At 44.0% G+C, this 16,638-nt stretch overlaps 1 protein-coding gene across 12 annotated transcripts in view; it reads left to right on the forward strand.

Moving 5' to 3' along the window:
- Positions 1-16,217, forward strand: part of ahdc1 (AT hook, DNA binding motif, containing 1) — a 302,888-nt gene extending 286,671 nt beyond the window's left edge. For all 12 annotated transcript variants that reach the window (XM_072246562.1, XM_072246569.1, XM_072246560.1 and 9 more), the window contains one exon: positions 14,447-16,217. The gene's annotated coding sequence lies outside the window, so the exon portion shown is untranslated. The remainder of the gene's footprint in view (positions 1-14,446) is intronic.
- Positions 16,218-16,638: the final 421 nt, after the last annotated feature.

The raw sequence follows: 16,638 nt of genomic DNA on the forward strand, positions 1-16,638 counted from the left end.
ACAGGGCAGAATAACAGTTTGGCATTGTCTAGATGGGCTGAAGGGTCAGTGAGAGGACTGTAGAAAAACTAAAGTGACCTGAGCTTTATCATTGGAAGAAGTTGAGAACAGTGGCAAGAGCATTGTTCAGAACTTGTTGGGAAGGCCCCATTAACATCAGGAATGCTAGCAGGAGCGAGCCATACACCCACTTGAGACTGCTGCATTGTTCTCTATTATCAGGCCCTGTCTGGTCTTGGTTTCAGTTTCACTTCCTGCCTGTTCCCCTAAACCCTTAGTTCCCCCTTTACAACAAAATGTCTATCCCAGCCATGAATTCATTCCTTGAAACGACCTCCGCAATAGGATTGTGAATCCCAAAGCTTTATGAGGGAAATTTCTCCCAATCCCCGTTTTGAATTTTCGACCTATTATCTGGAAGTTATGTCCCAAACAGGCTGACACCATAGTATAATGGTGAGCATAACACAATTATAGCGCCTGAGACCTGGATTCAATTCCCATCACTGTCGTCAGGAGCTTGTATGTTCTCCCTGTGACTGCAAGGGTTTCTTCTGGGTGCTCCAGTTTCACCCCACATTCCAAGCAGGTTCTTATTTGATTTATTGAGATACAGCAAGGAATAGGCCCTCCTGACCCTTCGAGATGCGCCGCCCAGTAATCTCCTGATTTAATCATAGCCTATTCACGGGGCAATTTACAATGACCAATTAACCTACCAACCGATACCTCTTTGGAATGTGGGAGGAAACTGGAGCTCCCTGAGGAAACCCATGCGGTCACGGGGAGAACGTACAAACTCCTTACAGGCAGTGGTGGGAATTGAACCTGGATCACTGGTACTGTAAAGCGTTGTGCTAAGCACTATGTCACTGTTAATTGCTCACTCGGGTGTAATTGCCACAGGCTCATTGAGCCGATATTAACTATTAAAGATGTGGCAGATTTTGCAGTGGGCTAGTGGAAATGACAGAGGTGGCAAAGAACACTGAATAAAGTTTAACCCCCACCCCGCCCCCAACTTATCTCCATGAGATTCATGATGAAGGGTCTCAACCCAAAACGTCGACTCGTTATTCCTCTCCATAGATGCTGCCTGACCTGCTGAGATCCTCCAGTGATTTTTGTGTGGTTGCTCTGATTTCCAGTCCTGGTGTTCACTCTTGTCTCTCCGATTAGCATCAATGTGTTTACTTTGTTCACCGATTTGAAGCAGGAGGGCTTCACCTTCAAAGTCAGTTTTCATTGTCCACTGCTAAATGCCTTTGGGAAAGGAAGAATGAGTGTGTACCACAGACCACTGCAGTACTTCGACTGAAGGAGCTCCCCTCTCAAGTGCCGTTGGGAAAGCACCATGTGGTGATGATGGAACAGTGATATATTTCCTGGAATTGGAAATGTCAAAGTCAAAGGAAATTTATTATCAAAGTATGTATATGTCACTATTACTACCTTGAGATTTATTTTCTTGCTGGCATTTACAGGAAAATAAAGAAATACAATATAATTCACTGAAAAACTATATAAATAAAGATTGACAAACAATCAATGTGCAAAAGAAAACAAATTGTGTGTGTGTGTGTGTGTACAGTACTGTGGCAAAGTCTTAGGCACCCTAGATTTTTAACCTGGTTTCTGATGGTATGGCCTCCACAGAGCCTTGATCTCAACCTCATCGAGGCTCTCTGGGATTACCTGGAGAGACAGAAGCAAGCGAGACAGCCAAAATCTGCAGAAGAATTGTGGCAAGTTCTCCAAGATGCTTGGAACAACCTACCAGCTGATTTTCTGATAAAACTGCACAACAGTGTACCTAAGAAATTGACACAGTTTTAAAGGCAAAGTGTGTTCACACAAAATATTGATTTGATTTACCGTTCTTTATAGTTTTTTTTGATATTTAGAAGCTTTTGTATGACTATGACTATGACTTTTCATTTCAGTTTTTTGAAGTATCTTTGGTTTACACAGTTTTTTTACATGTGCCGAAGGCTTTTGCACAGTACTCTCTGTGTGTGTGCAATGTGCACACATAGCTTTATATATGTACGTATATAAAACTAAGAACAAGAGTTGGAGAATCCTTGAAAGTTATAAAGGCATAGAACACTACAGTGCAGAAACAAGCCCTTCAGCCCATCTAGTCTGTGCCAAACCATTAATCTGCCCAGTCCCATCGACCCACACCCGGACCATAGCCTCTATACCCCTTCCATCCATGTTCCTATCCAAACTTCTCTTAAACAAAACTGCATCCACCACTTGCACCAGCAGCCCGTTCCACACTCTCACCACCCTCTGAGTGAAGAAGTTCCCCCTCATGTTTCCCTTAAACTTTTCACCTTTCATCCTTAACCCATGACCTCTAGTCTCACCCTAGCTCAGTGGAAAAATCCTACTTGCATTTGTAACCCTCATCACGTTGTATGGGAGATTTAATAGAGGCTAGGTAAGACCACAACTAGAGTTCATGTGTTAGGGTGAAAGGTGAGTCTGTAGGTTCAGTTCAGTGTTGAGGTGAGTGAGTTATCCATGCTGGTTCAGGGGTCTGATGGTTATTTTATTTGGCGATACAGCATGGTAACAAGCCCCTCCAGCCTAATGAGCCTGCACCACTCAATTACACCTATGTGACCAATTAACCTGCTAACCCGTAAGACATGGTAGATGTGGAAAGGATGTTTCCCATGGTAGGGCAGTCTAGGACAAGAGGGTGCAGCCTCAGGATTGAGGGATGTCCATTTAAAATAGAGATGCAGAGAAATTTCTTTAGCCAGAGGGTGGTGAATTTGTGGAATTTATTGCCACAGGCATCTATGGAGGCTAGGTTGTTTGGGTGTATTTAAGGCAGGGCTTGATACGTTCTTGGTTGGACATCGCATCAAAGATTACAGGGAGTGAGGCTGAGGAGGGGAAAAAAGGATCAGCCATGATTGGATGCGGAGCAGACTCAAAGGGCCAAATTCTACTCCTACGTCTTACGGTCTTATGTCTTTGGAACGTGAGAGGAGACTGGAGAACCCAAAGGCATGAAGAGAATGCACAAACTCCTTACAAACAGTGATGGTATTGAACCCAGGTCGATGGCGCTGTAATAGTGTAAACACTAAGCCGTTACACTACCGTGCTGCCTCGTTTGTAGGGTCATAATCACTCCTGAGCCTGGTGGTGTGGGATCTAGTGGTCCTGTACTTCCTGCCGAATGGTAGTACTGAAAAGAGAATGGCTATAAAGCCAAGACTGACAAAGCAACTTTTCTGAAGCTGGAAGCAGTTCTCGGGATAAGGAGTCAGATCAGGTTTATTGATCATTACAGAATGTCTCTCTGATGCTTCCCACTCCCTCCCCTCTCCCTTCCCTTTTTCCCAACCATGATTCCCCTCTCCCTTCCAACACTTCAGTCCACAATAGACACCCATATCAGAATCAGGTTTATCATCATTTGCATATGTCATTAAGTTTGTTTTTTTTTGCAGCAGCAGTACAGTCATAGCGTCATAGAAAACTGCAGCACAGAAATAGGCCCTTCAGCCCATCTAGTCCATGCTGAAACCTTTCAAACTGCCTGCTTCGGGACCATAGCCCTCCGTACCCCTACCATCCACATACCTATCCAAACTTCACTTAAATGTTGAAATTGAGCTCACGTGCACCACCCTGTGCTAGCAGCTCGTTCCACACTCTCAGAACCCTCTGAGCGAAGAAGTTTCCCCTCATGCTCCCCATAAACTTTTCACCATTCTCTATTAACTCATGACCTCTGGTTGTGGTCCCACCAAACCTCAGTGGAAAAAGCCTGCATGCATTTACCCTATCAATACTCCTCATAATTTTATATACCTCTATCAAAACTCCTGTCAGTCTTCTACATTCCAAGGAACAAAATCCAAACCTATTCAATCTTTACTTACAACTCAGATCCTCCAGCAGCAACATCCTTGTAAATGTGTGTAATGCAGTGCAGTACATAACATTACTTCAGTACTGTGCAGAAGTGTAAGGCACCCTTGCTATATATACCAGCTGAAGACTTTTGCACAGTACTATCAAATCTTTCCTCATGCTCCCGTGCTCTAGGGAAAATGTCCTAACCCAGCGGTTCCCATTCTTTTTACACCATGTACCAATACCACTAAGAAGGGGGTTTGTGGATCCCAGGTGGGAAACCCTGGTCCTATCCTTTTCAACTCTTCTCTGTAACTCAAGTCCCAGCAACATACATTTTTTTCCCTTCCCTCTTACAAGCTTTTTGATGTCTTTCCTGTAGGTAGGTGACCTGAACGGCACACATTTTTTTTTGCTGAACAATGCAGTTTCCCTGGTGTTGCCTGTCATTCTTAGGTACAACAAAATAACATTTTATGCAAATATAATAATTACCATAAGTCAATGCAAATCAGCTGGTGGTTTCCGGTTTATCAACCCATCCCGTACAGTTCAGGTTTCATGCCAAGTATTTGTTTCTTTCAGGGTGCCTGATGTAGGGCGTTGGGGTCCTGAACATTGTTGCCCTCTTCGCTTTCCTTTCCACTTTTCAGCCCCGCATTCACCTTCACACCGAACCCTCCTCCCACGTGAAGTGATGGCCACGCAGGGAACTTAGTGCGGCCACACTGAGAGAGGTTGTAAGCTCCCTGTGTCCACCACAAGCAAGCATGTGAAATGTTGCTTTCTGTGAAGATTGACCATTAGGATTCATCAGCGTTATACTCTCTTCCAGTATAGGGAGAAAAGAATAAGAGCAACAATGTGAAGGGGGTCTTCTTCACAGACTGAGATCAAGATGGAAGACCATGATTGCCCACATCATATGACACAGCACATAATGATGATGATGAATGTACCTGCCTCTGCCACCACTCCTGGCAGCACGTCCCAAGCACCCACCACTCTCTGTGTAAAAAACCTTTCTCTGAAATCCCCCTTATACTTTCCCCCAATCACCTTAAAATTATAACCCCTGTAGTAGCCATTTCCGCCGTAGGGAAAATGTCTCTGGCTGTCCACTCTATCCATGCCTCATCATATTGTACACCTCTATCAAGTCTCATCTCATCCTCCTTCACCAAAGAGAAAAGCTCTAACTCTAACTCGCTCAACCTGTCCTCAGAGACATGCTCTCTAGTCCAGGTAGCATTCTGGTAAATCTCCTCTGCACCCTCTCTAAAGCTTCCACATCCTTCCCACAATGAGGCGACCAGAATTGAATGTTCCAAATGTAGTCCAGCTAGAGTTTTATAGAGCTGCAACATTACCTCACGGATCTTGAAACATCATGCGTATCACTAGGGAACTGGTTTAAACGTTCATGATTTTCTAGTCATGGAAAAATACCTTCCTCCCAATGGGTCCTTAAATAGTTCCAATCATTGTCAAAGACCATAAGGTATAGGAGCAGAATTAGGCCATTTGGCCCATTTAATCTGCTCTGCCATTTCATCATGGCTGATCCAATTTTCCTCCCAGCCCCAATCTCCTGCCTATTCCCTGTATCCCTTCATGCGCTGACTAATCAAGAATCTATCAACCTCTGCCTTAATATACATAAAGTCATGGCCTCCACAGCTGTCTGTGATGAAGAATTCCACGGATTCACCACTCTCTGGCTAAAGAAATTCTTCCTCATCTCCATTCCAAAAAGACTCCTCTCTATGTCCTCTCGACTTAGACACTCCCACCATAGGAAACATCCTCTCCACAAAGAAAGTGAAAATGCCCTTCCTCTGCAGAATGCAAATACGAGTAGATCTACTAGACGTGAGATTATTAATGTGCTGCACCTAAACCAGTGGGGGATGTAAGGGTACACACGAAGAGGAAGGATGAGTCTACCTGATGCATCCATCATCAGGATCCCACCACCCAAGACATGCTGTCTTCTCATGCTGCCATCAGGACTCTCAGGAATCAGGCCACCAGGTTCAGGAACAAACCATCAGGCACTTGAAGCAAAGGGGATTATTTCAGTCAGCTTCGCTTGCCCCATCACTGAATTGTTCCCACAATCTACGGGCTTACTTTCAAGGACTCTTCATTTCCTGTTCTCCGTATTTATTGCATGTTTGTTTACTTTTTTTGTATTTGCACAGTTTGTTGTCATTTGCACATTGGGCAAACACCCAAGTTGGCTGGTCTTTCATTGATCCTGTTATAGTTACTACTCTATAGATTTGTTGAACAGGCCCACAAGAAAATGAATCTCAGGGTTCTATATAGTAACCTATATGTACTTTGAGAATAAAATTTACTTTGAACTTTGAGTTAGTGTGTGTGGGAAGGGTGTGACCGTGTGTGTGTGTGTGTGTGTGTGTGTGTGTGTGTGTGTGTGTGTGTGTGTGAGGTGTGACCCTGTGTGTATGCTGGAGGGGTGTGACCCTGTGTGTGTGTGTGTGTGAGTGAGGGGTGTGACCGTGTGTGTGTGTGTGTGTGTGTGTGTGTGTGTGTGTGTTTGTGTGTGTGAGGGGTGTGACCCTGTGTGTGTGTGTGTGTGTGGGGGGGGGGTGACCCTGTGTGTATGCTGGAGGGGTGTCCTTCATGTGTCACAGAGTTCTGCAGCAGAGAAACAGCCCTTCAGCCCTTCTATCCCACAAAGGCATGGTCTTCTGCTGACTCCCATCCATCTGCACCTGGACCATAGCCCTCCCTACCCCTCTCATCCATGTACTTAACCAGTCTTCTCAAATATTACATTTGAATCTGCATCTACCACTTCTACCAGCAGCCCGTTCTACACTCTCTCCACCATCTGAGTGAAGAAATTTCCCCTCAGGTTCCACTAAATATTTCTCCTTTCACCCTAAACCTCTGACCTCTAGCTCTGGTCTCACCCAACCCAACAGGGAAAGCCTGCTTGCATTCTCTCTATTTATACTGTACCACTCATAGTTTTGTATACCTCTATCAAATCTCACCACCTTCCCATGCACTCCAGAGAATAAAGTGTTAACCATTTCATTAACACAAAAAAGTCTCAGATGCTGGAGATCTATAGCAACACACAGAATGCTGGAGGAGCTCAGCAGGTCAGACAGCATCTGTGGGAAAGAGTAAATGGGCTGAGACCCTTCATCAGGACTGGAAAGGAAGGGGGAAGATGCCATAATGAAAAGGTGGACGGAGAGGAAGGACGATAGCTGGAAGGTGATAGGTGAAGCCAGGTGGGTGGGAAAGGTCAAGAGCTGGAGAAGAAGGAATCTGATAGGAGAGAAGAGTGGACCACAGGAGAAAGGGAAGGAGCAGGGGACCCAAAGGGAGGTGATAGGCAGGTGAGAGGAGTTAAAAGTTAGAGTGGGGAATAGAGGAAGTGGGGGAGGGAGTAATTTATTTATCAGATGGAGAAATGCCATCAGGTTGGAGGCTACCCAGATGGAACATAAGCCTCATCTTGGCACATGGAACATATTAGATCGTTTTTCTCAATAATCAATGAACAAGTAATTTTTTTGTGTTATTTATTTAACTAGGTTCTTTTTATCTAGTTTTACAGTTTACGTGAAGATCTGACCACATTTTAGGTCATATTTATGTAGAAATAGAGAAAATTCTACAGGGTTCACAAACTTTCTCGTGCCACTGTATGTGTGTCTGCTTGGTGGAGGCATAGAACCCTGTGTGTGTGTGGTAACCAGGGTAACTGTATGTGTGTCGCCCAGAGCAGGGTAACCCCTCGTGTATGGGAGCAAGGGTAGCCCTCTGATATGTCTGACCAACAGGAATCCTGTTAATTTCGTGAAGTACTTGAGGGTAAAGCTTATTAAAATCAGAATTAATTAAGTGATATGTCAAAGATAAAAATAATTAAATCAGCAAATAACAACATCATTTATTAAAAATATTATTGCCACCTGTTATTCCCTCATAGCACAACAAGAAGTCTCTGAAAGAAAGTGGATGATCTTGGTTTGATGAGGTGTCGTATGGTTATTAAAATGCTTAATTGATCAAGAAGAGCTGAGCGATGATTTCACAATGTTAATGAGATATTGTGTGTGTGCGTATGTAGTATAGAGGAGACTAATAGAAACACTTCTGTTCCAAAAAGATATTGTTTTTACTGATGAAAAACAGAAGTTACTTTGAGTTAGTGAGCTCCAGCAGTCGACCCAACGAGATCTGGGCACCAGTGACCAGAAAGGACTGTATGTGGATACAGTCGTCTCAGACCTGTGTGTAGATACAGCATGTTTCTACAGTCCAGTCCATCACAAGCAAAGCTTTCCCCACATTGAGCACATCTACAAAGAGTGCTGCAACAAGGCAGTAGCATCAAGGACCCCCACCATCCAGGCCATGTTGTCTTCTCACTACTACCACCGGGTAGGAGGTACAGAAGCCTTAGGTCCCACACACCAGGTTCAAGAACAGTTATCACCCTTCAACCATCAGGCTCCTGAAGCAGTGTGAATAACGTCACTCACCTCAACTCTGAACTGTTTCCACAACCTACAGACTCACTTTCAAGGACTCTACAACTCATGTTCTCAGTATTATTTATTTACTTACTTGCACAATTTGTCTTCTTTGGCACATTGGTTGTTTGTCAGTCCTTTTTATATATAAAGCAACACACACCAAAGTGCTGGAGGTAATCAGCAGGTCAGGCAGAATCTATGAAGATAAATAAACAGTTGGTATTTCGGGCCAAGACCTTTCTTCAGGACTGAAAAGGAAAGGGGAAAAGATGCCAGAATAAAAAGATGGGGTTGGGGAAGGAGGATAGCTAGAGGATTATAGGTGAAGCCAAGTGGGTGGGAAATGTAAGGGGCTAATAGGAGAGGAGATTGGACCACAGGAGATACTGAAGGAGGAGGGGACACAGGGGAAGGAAGTAATAGGCAGGTGAAAAGAGGGAAGAAGTCAGAGTGGGGAATAGAGGAAGAGGGAAGGGGGAATTTTTTTTAACCAGAAGGAGAAATCGACATTCATGCCATCAGGTTGGAGGCTACCCAGATAAGGGTTTGCTCCTTCATCCTGAGGGTGGCCTCATCTTGGCACACGAGGAGGCCATGTTGGAACAAGAATGGGAATGGGAATTAAAATGTTTGGCCACCAGGAAGTGCCACTATATATAGATCTAATAAATTCTATTGTATTTTTCCCGTAAATACCTACAAGAACATGAATCACAAGGTAGTATACGATGACATATTGTACGTATACGTACTTTGATAATACAGTAAAGACTTTGACCGTGTCTTTTCAGTCTGCATTGCAGGAAGTTGGAACCATTATAGCACAGTAAGTTATTTGGCCCGTTGAGTCAGTTCTAGCTCTCTGTGGATCCTCAAGCCTCCTCAAAGATTCCATAGGATTAGTGAATCAGGATCAAGTTTACTATCACCGGTATATGCTGTGAAATCTTTTGGTTTGTGGGAACAATGCAGTGCTATCAAATGACTATAAGTTAAAATATGAAATGTTAAAGAGATAAATCATGCAAAAAGAGAGCAAAATAGTGACTTGATGTTATGGGTTAATGGACTGTTTAGAAATCCGATGACTTCCTTCAGGAAAGGAGCTCGAAGAAACATGCTCAACATTTTAGGAATAGCTTCTTCTCCTCTTCTCAGAAGACCATAAGTCTTAGTAGGCCAAAGGGCCTAATTTTGTTCCAATGTCTTATGGACAGAGGGGAAGAAGCTGTTCTTCAAACATTGAATGTGGGTCTTCAGGCTCCTGTACCTCCTCCCTGAGGGTAGTAATGAGAAGAGGGGTCTTCAGGCTCCTGTACCTCCTCCTTGATGGTAGTAATGAGAAGAGGGGCCTTCAGGCTCCTGTATCTCCTCCCTGATGGTAGTAATGAGAAGAGGGGCCTTCAGGCTCCTGTACCTCCTCCTTGATGGTAGTAATGAGAAGAGGGGCCTTCAGGCTCCTGTACCTCCTCCCTGATGGTAGTAATGAGAAGAGGGCATGTGCTGGATGGTGAGAGTCCTTCATGATTTATGTCTTCTTTTTGAGGCATTGCCTTTTGAAGGTGTTCTCAATGGTGGGAATGTAGTGCCCATCTGATTCTGTTCTCTGCTGCACTTTCCTGCCTGTGATACCAATCCCATAGTACCCTTCACTTCCACAACCCACTTTCCCCAGTGGCACTGAAATTCATCTTCCCTCATACCTATCCACTTTTTATCTGAAACCCTGCCACAGGCACGTAGATGTGGATCATCAGTCCATTACACTCCCCAACTTTTGCCTGTTACTTTCAATCTGTCACCTATGGTCCTTGACTCAGCTTCTAATGGCAACTGTTTCCCTCTGTTCACTGGCTAAGTAAGTCGTGATCTTCTCTGATAATCAAAAAGCCAAAAAAAAAAACAATGGCAGTTATAGGACATCTGAAATCTCCTCTGATAAAATATCATTAACTTGAAATGCTAACCGCTTCTTCACAGATGCTGCCCAATCTGCTGAGTACTTACATAAACACTTCTTCCTTCCCTTTCTCCCATGGTCCACTCTCCTCTCTTATCAGATTCCTCCTTCAGCGCTTTATCTCTTCCACCGATCACGTCCCAGCTATTTACTTCATCCCTCCCTCCCCTACCCACCCACATCCTCCCTCAGCTGATCTCACCTGTCACTTGCCAGCTTGAACTCCTTCCCCTCCCCCTCCTCCTTATTCTGGCATCTTCCCCCTTCCTTTCCAGTCCCGATGAAGGGTCTCGGTCAGAAATATCGACCGTTTATTCCCCTCCATAGTTGCCGCCTGACCTGCTGAGTTCCTCCAGCATTTTGTGTGTGTTGCATTAAGTACAGGAAATGGGATGTTATGTTGAAATTGTATGAGATGTTGGCGAGGCCTAATTTGGAGTATTGTAGGCAGGTTAGTCACCCACCTACAGGAAAGTTATAAACAAGATTGAAAGAGTACAGAGGAAATTTACAAGGATGTTGCTGGGACTGGAGGGCCTGAGTTCCAAGGAAAGATTGAATAGGTTTGGACTTCATACCCTGGAACATGCAAGATTGAGGGGAGATTTAACAGAGGTATACAAAATTATGAGGGGTATAGATAGGGTAAATGCAAGCAGGCTTTTTCCACTGAAGTTGGGTGGGATCTCAACCGGAGGTCATGGGCTAAGGCTGAAGGATGAAAAGTTTAAAGAGAGCATGAGGAAAACGTCTTCACTCAGAGGGTGTGTGAGTGCAAGTGGTAGTTGCATGTTTGATTGCAACATTTAAGAGAAGTGTGGATAGGTATGTGAATGGGAGGGGCATAGAGGTCTATGGTCCGGGTGCAGGTTGATGGGACCAGGCAGTTTCAATGGTTTGGAACAAACTGAATGGGCCGAAGTGCTTCCGTCTGTGCTGTAGTTCTCTACGATTCTATGACTCTACATTGTCCTGTGGAGGAGAACTCCGGTTTCTCCAGTGAAACGCAGGGGCTGAAATCCCACAACCCTACAGCTATGCCAGTAAATCTTTCACTTGTGATATCATTGCATGAAAAATGCTTCTAATGCTTTGCTTGTGTTCTGATATCTGTCACTTCCAGTGCCTTTAATTTCAGCTGACGCGCCCATTTCAGATCCTGCACAGAAGAAACTCATCACCCAATGATAATTAGACATGCCATCATTTACTCCTTGCTTGAGTGATTTTTTTCCACTCACCCATGCCAAACACAACTTAAACAGAATTTCCAAAGTGTTTGAATCAGTTCCACAGCGATCTCAGTTGTATTTACATATTGAGATACTGCGCAGAATCTGCCCTTTCTGGCCCTTCAGCCCAGCTACCCTGACGTAACCCTCGCCTGATCATAGGACAATTTACAATGACCAATTAACCTCCAAACCGGTACATCTTTGGACTGTGGGAGGAAACCAGAGCACTCGGGGGTAAACATACAAACTCCTTACAGGCAGCTGCGGGAATTGAACCTGAGTCACCTGTACTGTAAGGCATTGTGTTTACCGCCAAACACAAGCCTAATCACACAACAGTCTTCAAATGACAAATTACCTGCTAACCGGTATGGTCTTGGACCGTGGGAGGAAAGTGGAGCACTCACGCGGTCACAGGGAGAACATACAGACTCCTTACAGGCAGTGGTGTGAATTGAACCTGTGTCGCTGGTATTGTAAAGAATTGTACTAATCACTGTGCTGCCGTGCGCATTGTTACCATGTTAAGTTACTGATCTTTAAACTTGGGCATTTTGGTTACCCTGTCACTTTGGGGTGGGAGCTAATGGTATATTTTTGGAAGCATGTTAAGGTTACTGTGTCAATAGAATTAAATCATGTTTAATCTTGGTGGGAGTTGTTGCAGAGAAGTTAGCCCAATATGAATAAGTAAAAGTCAGAATCAGATGTAATATCACTGGAAACAACAGGAATTCTGCAGATGCTGGAAATTCAAGCAACACACATAAAGGTTGCTGGTGAACGCAGCAGGCCAGGCAGCATCTCTAGGAAGAGGTGCAGTTGACGTTTCAGGCCGAGACCCTTCGTCAGGACTAACTGAAGGAAGAGTGAGTAAGGGATTTGAAAGTTGGAGGGGGAGGGGGAGGGGGAGATCCAAAATGATAGGAGAAGACAGGAGGGGGAGGGATGGAGCCAAGAGCTGGACAGGTGATAGGCAAAAGGGATAAGAGAGGATCATGGGACAGGAGGTCCGGGAAGAAAGACAGGGGGCGGGGGGGACCCAGAGGATGGGCAAGGGGTATATTCAGAGGGACAGAGGGAGAAAAAGGAGAGTGAGAGAAAGAATGTGTGTATAAAAATAAGTAACAGATGGGGTACGAGGGGGAGGTGGGGCATTAGCAGAAGTTAGAGAAGTCGATGTTCATGCCATCAGGTTAGAGGCTACCCAGACGGAATATAAGGTGTTGTTCCTCCAACCTGAGTGTGGCTTCACCTTTACAGTAAAGGAGGCCGTGGATAGACATGTCAGAATGGGAATGGGATGTGGAATTAAAATGTGTGGCCACTGGGAGATCCTGCTTTCTCTGGCGGACAGAGCGTAGATGTTCAGCAAAGCGGTCTCCCAGTCTGCGTCGGGTCTCGCCAATATATAAAAGCCCACATCGGGAGCACCAGACGCAGTATATCACCCCAGCTGACTCACAGGTGAAGTGTTGCCTCACCTGGAAGGACTGTTTGGGGCCCTGAATGGTGGTAAGGGAGGAAGTATAAGGGCATGTGTAGCACTTGTTCCGCTTACACGGATAAGTGCCAGGAGGGAGATCAGTGGGGAGGGATGCGGGGGACGAATGGACAAGGGAGTTGCGTAGGGAGCGATCCCTGCGGAATGCAGAGGGGGGGGGAGGGAAAGATGTGCTTAGTGGTGGGATCCCGTTGGAGGTGGCGGAAGTTACGGAGAATAATATGTTGGACCCGGAGGCTGGTGGGGTGGTAGGTGAGGACCGGGGGAACCCTATTCCTAGTAGGGTGGCGGGAGGATGGAGTGAGAGCAGATGTACGTGAAATGGGGGAGATGCGTTTAAGAGCAGAGTTGATAGTGGAGGAAGGGAAGCCCCTTTCTTTAAAAAAGGAAGACATCTCCCTCGTCCTAGAATGAAAGGCCTCATCCTGAGAGCAGATGCGGCGGAGACAGAGGAATTGCAAGAAGGGGATGGCGTTTTTGCAAGAGACAGGGTGAGAAGAGGAATAGTCCAGATAGCTGTGAGAGTCAGTAGGCTTATATAGACATCAGTGGATAAGCTGTCTCCAGAGACAGAGACAGAAAGATCTAGAAAGGGGAGGGAGGTGTCGGAAATGGACCAGGTAAACTTGAGGGCAGGGTGAAAGTTGGAGGCAAAGTTAATAAAGTCAACGAGCTCTGCATGCGTGCAGGAAGCAGCGCCAATGCAGTCATCGATGTAGCGAAGGAAAAGTGGGGGACAGATACCAGAATAGGCACGGAACATAGATTGTTCCACAAACCCAACAAAAAGGCAGGCATAGCTAGGACCCATATGGGTGCCCATAGCTACACCTTTAGTTTGGAGGAAGTGGGAAATATCACCGGAATACTGTATGTCTTGAAGTTTAGTGTCTTTGCAGCGGTAGTAAAATGCAATACATAATAACAGAGAAAGTTATAGCAAGTACATAGATATATATTAAATGGTTAAGTAAGTAGTGCAAAGACAGAAGTAAAAAAGCAGTGAGGTCGTGTCCATGGGTTCAATGTCCATTTAGAAACCGGAAAGCAGAGGGGAAGAAGCTGTTCCTGAATCGTTGAGTGTGTGCCTCCTTCCTGAAGGTAACAATGAGAAGAGGGCATGTCCTGGGTGGTTATCTGTAACTTTAACCTTAAGCTAGTTCCAAAACAATTCACATTTATTTTAACAGGGACTGGGTAGTTTTTAATACTTTGTCAATGTCTTTAACTTTGTCATTGGTATTCGGAGATGCCAGGTTCACTGTGTACATTTTGTGCTTACCTTGTTATTACTGATGGGACCTCATGCAATACATTAAAAATGTTAATTTTACAGGAACAATCGGTTCAAGGGTTTTGTGGAGCAATTAGGAACGCACATTATCTGCATGAATTCATTGGAGGGCTTGTGGTGAACTGACTAATCCGGGAAGACTGGATTTCAGCTTTAAGGAGAAAATCGAAATGGGCGTCTGCAGAGACAATCACAGTGAACTGTGGGGAGCTGAGGAAAAGACACAGACATTAGACTTGCACTTTGAGACCTGCAATAGAGAAGCGTTGCTACATTCACGTTTGAAAAAAAATACATAAAACTGGCTGCAAAAATTGCTGACTCTTCTTTCACACACAATCCATCTTTTAGACAGCGACAAAAATGAGGTACTTGGATGCACTTGTTCAGCTGGTAGGTATAATGTTTGTACAGTGTAAATATAATTTCAGATTTTGTGATCTTTCAGTTTAACGCTTTCAGAACAGTGTGGTTCCTCTTTGGAAACTTAAAAGTGCACAACATGTAGTCCATTTAAGATCCAGTAAAATTGCCATGTACTGATTTGCTAAAATCTCTTCCCTGTTGTCTCTGCAAACTATTTTTACCATGAAACATCGGTGGGCTTGCTGTCTCTAATTTGAAGTACCATTTTTTTTTAAAGAGCATTGTACATAATCTGGCCAGCAGATAGGGGAAATAGATGGAAATGTACCATACATTTATTTTTCCCCTGAAGACAGCAATGGTAAAATTAAGGGTAATTAAGGGAATGAATCACACTAGTTCTTCACTCGTTTTCCTTTAGATTACAAGACGTGCACAAAAAAAGCATGGTTCTGATCTTGCCACAGAGTGTGTATTTTGGCAGCTCAGTAATTGCTTGGGAGTCAGCAAAGATTGCTGATTGTTGCAATGCTGTCAACAGCTCTTGATCCTTTTTTTTGTCACCTCATTATGCAGTGACAATACATGTTGTCTTATTATAAATACATATGTTTTTTTTAAACCGAAATGTACAGTTTTTATAAACAGTATTTAACCAAGGACAGAGTAGACGTGTCACCAGGGCACCAGCAGTTTATGTTCCTGTACAGATGTATCTGTAAATTCTTTATATCGATATAGCGAGTGCTTCAAATATGCACTGAAATGTTTGCCTGAAGAATGACAAAAATGGTTATAACGTATTTAATGTATATAATCTTTTATTTAAAATGTGTTTTTATTGTACTCTGTACCTACCTGTAGTGATTATTGTGAGGTTGCAAAGTTGATTTTTAGCACATTTTTTTGCCTTCATGCAGTGTGCACCCAAAGATATATCTTTGTAAAACAATTTCGTACGGACTTTTTATTTGTAAGATACAGTATTACATGATGAATTTCGGAGTGCTGATGAAAACAAGCTCAGGGTGTCATTTCTGTTGACTGCCTGATTTGATCTGTTTATTGAGTGGTTCCTGTGAAATACGAACATTTTTAACCATTTTTTAAACAAATCGTCTTCACATTATGTGTTCTTGAAGTTGTACTCAGTGCCTGCCTGTTTGTGTAGTTCAGTCCACATAAAATACAGACCAGCATTGCCGGAGATGAATTTTTCTGCTTGCTTAACCCCTTTTTCCTTCATCCTTCACAAGATTTGCTCTTCTGCTTGCATTTTCGATTGGACTGTCATCCCAGGCAGCTTGCTGTTGGAGGTATCCCAGAATTCCCCTCCAGCTACAGGAGCAAAGAATCAGGTTCATTATCACTGACTTAGATGATGTGAGGTTTGCTTTGCGGCAGTAGAACGGTGCAAAGACAAAAAAAAAAGCTATATGTCACAAAAATGAATAAAGAATGGAAAAAAAAGAAAGGAATAATGAATGAGGGTTCATCGACTGTTCAGAAATCAGATGCCAGAGAGGAAGAAGCTCTTCCTGGAACATTAATTGTGGGTCTTCAGGCTCCTGTCCCTCCTCCCTGATGGTAGTAATGAGAAGAGGAGCCTTGAGGTTCCTCTACCTCCTCCCTGATGGTAGTAACTGGAAGATGGCATCTCCTAGATGGTGAGGTTAGTAATTTATTTATATTGAAATTGGTAGCTAAACAAAATAAAGCATGCACAATTGCAGCTCACACAACATTTGAAATAATCTTCATCATTTCATACAGGAGCTGTTAATGCCATTTCAGGTCTCTGTAGTGCAGAGGACGATATCTTTATATTCCATCTTGCCCATTGCTACCTCCATCCCCAATTCCAAACA

Source organism: Mobula birostris, chromosome 29 (genome assembly GCF_030028105.1).
Source record: "Mobula birostris isolate sMobBir1 chromosome 29, sMobBir1.hap1, whole genome shotgun sequence".
In the NCBI taxonomy this organism is placed as follows: Eukaryota; Metazoa; Chordata; class Chondrichthyes; order Myliobatiformes; family Myliobatidae; genus Mobula; species Mobula birostris.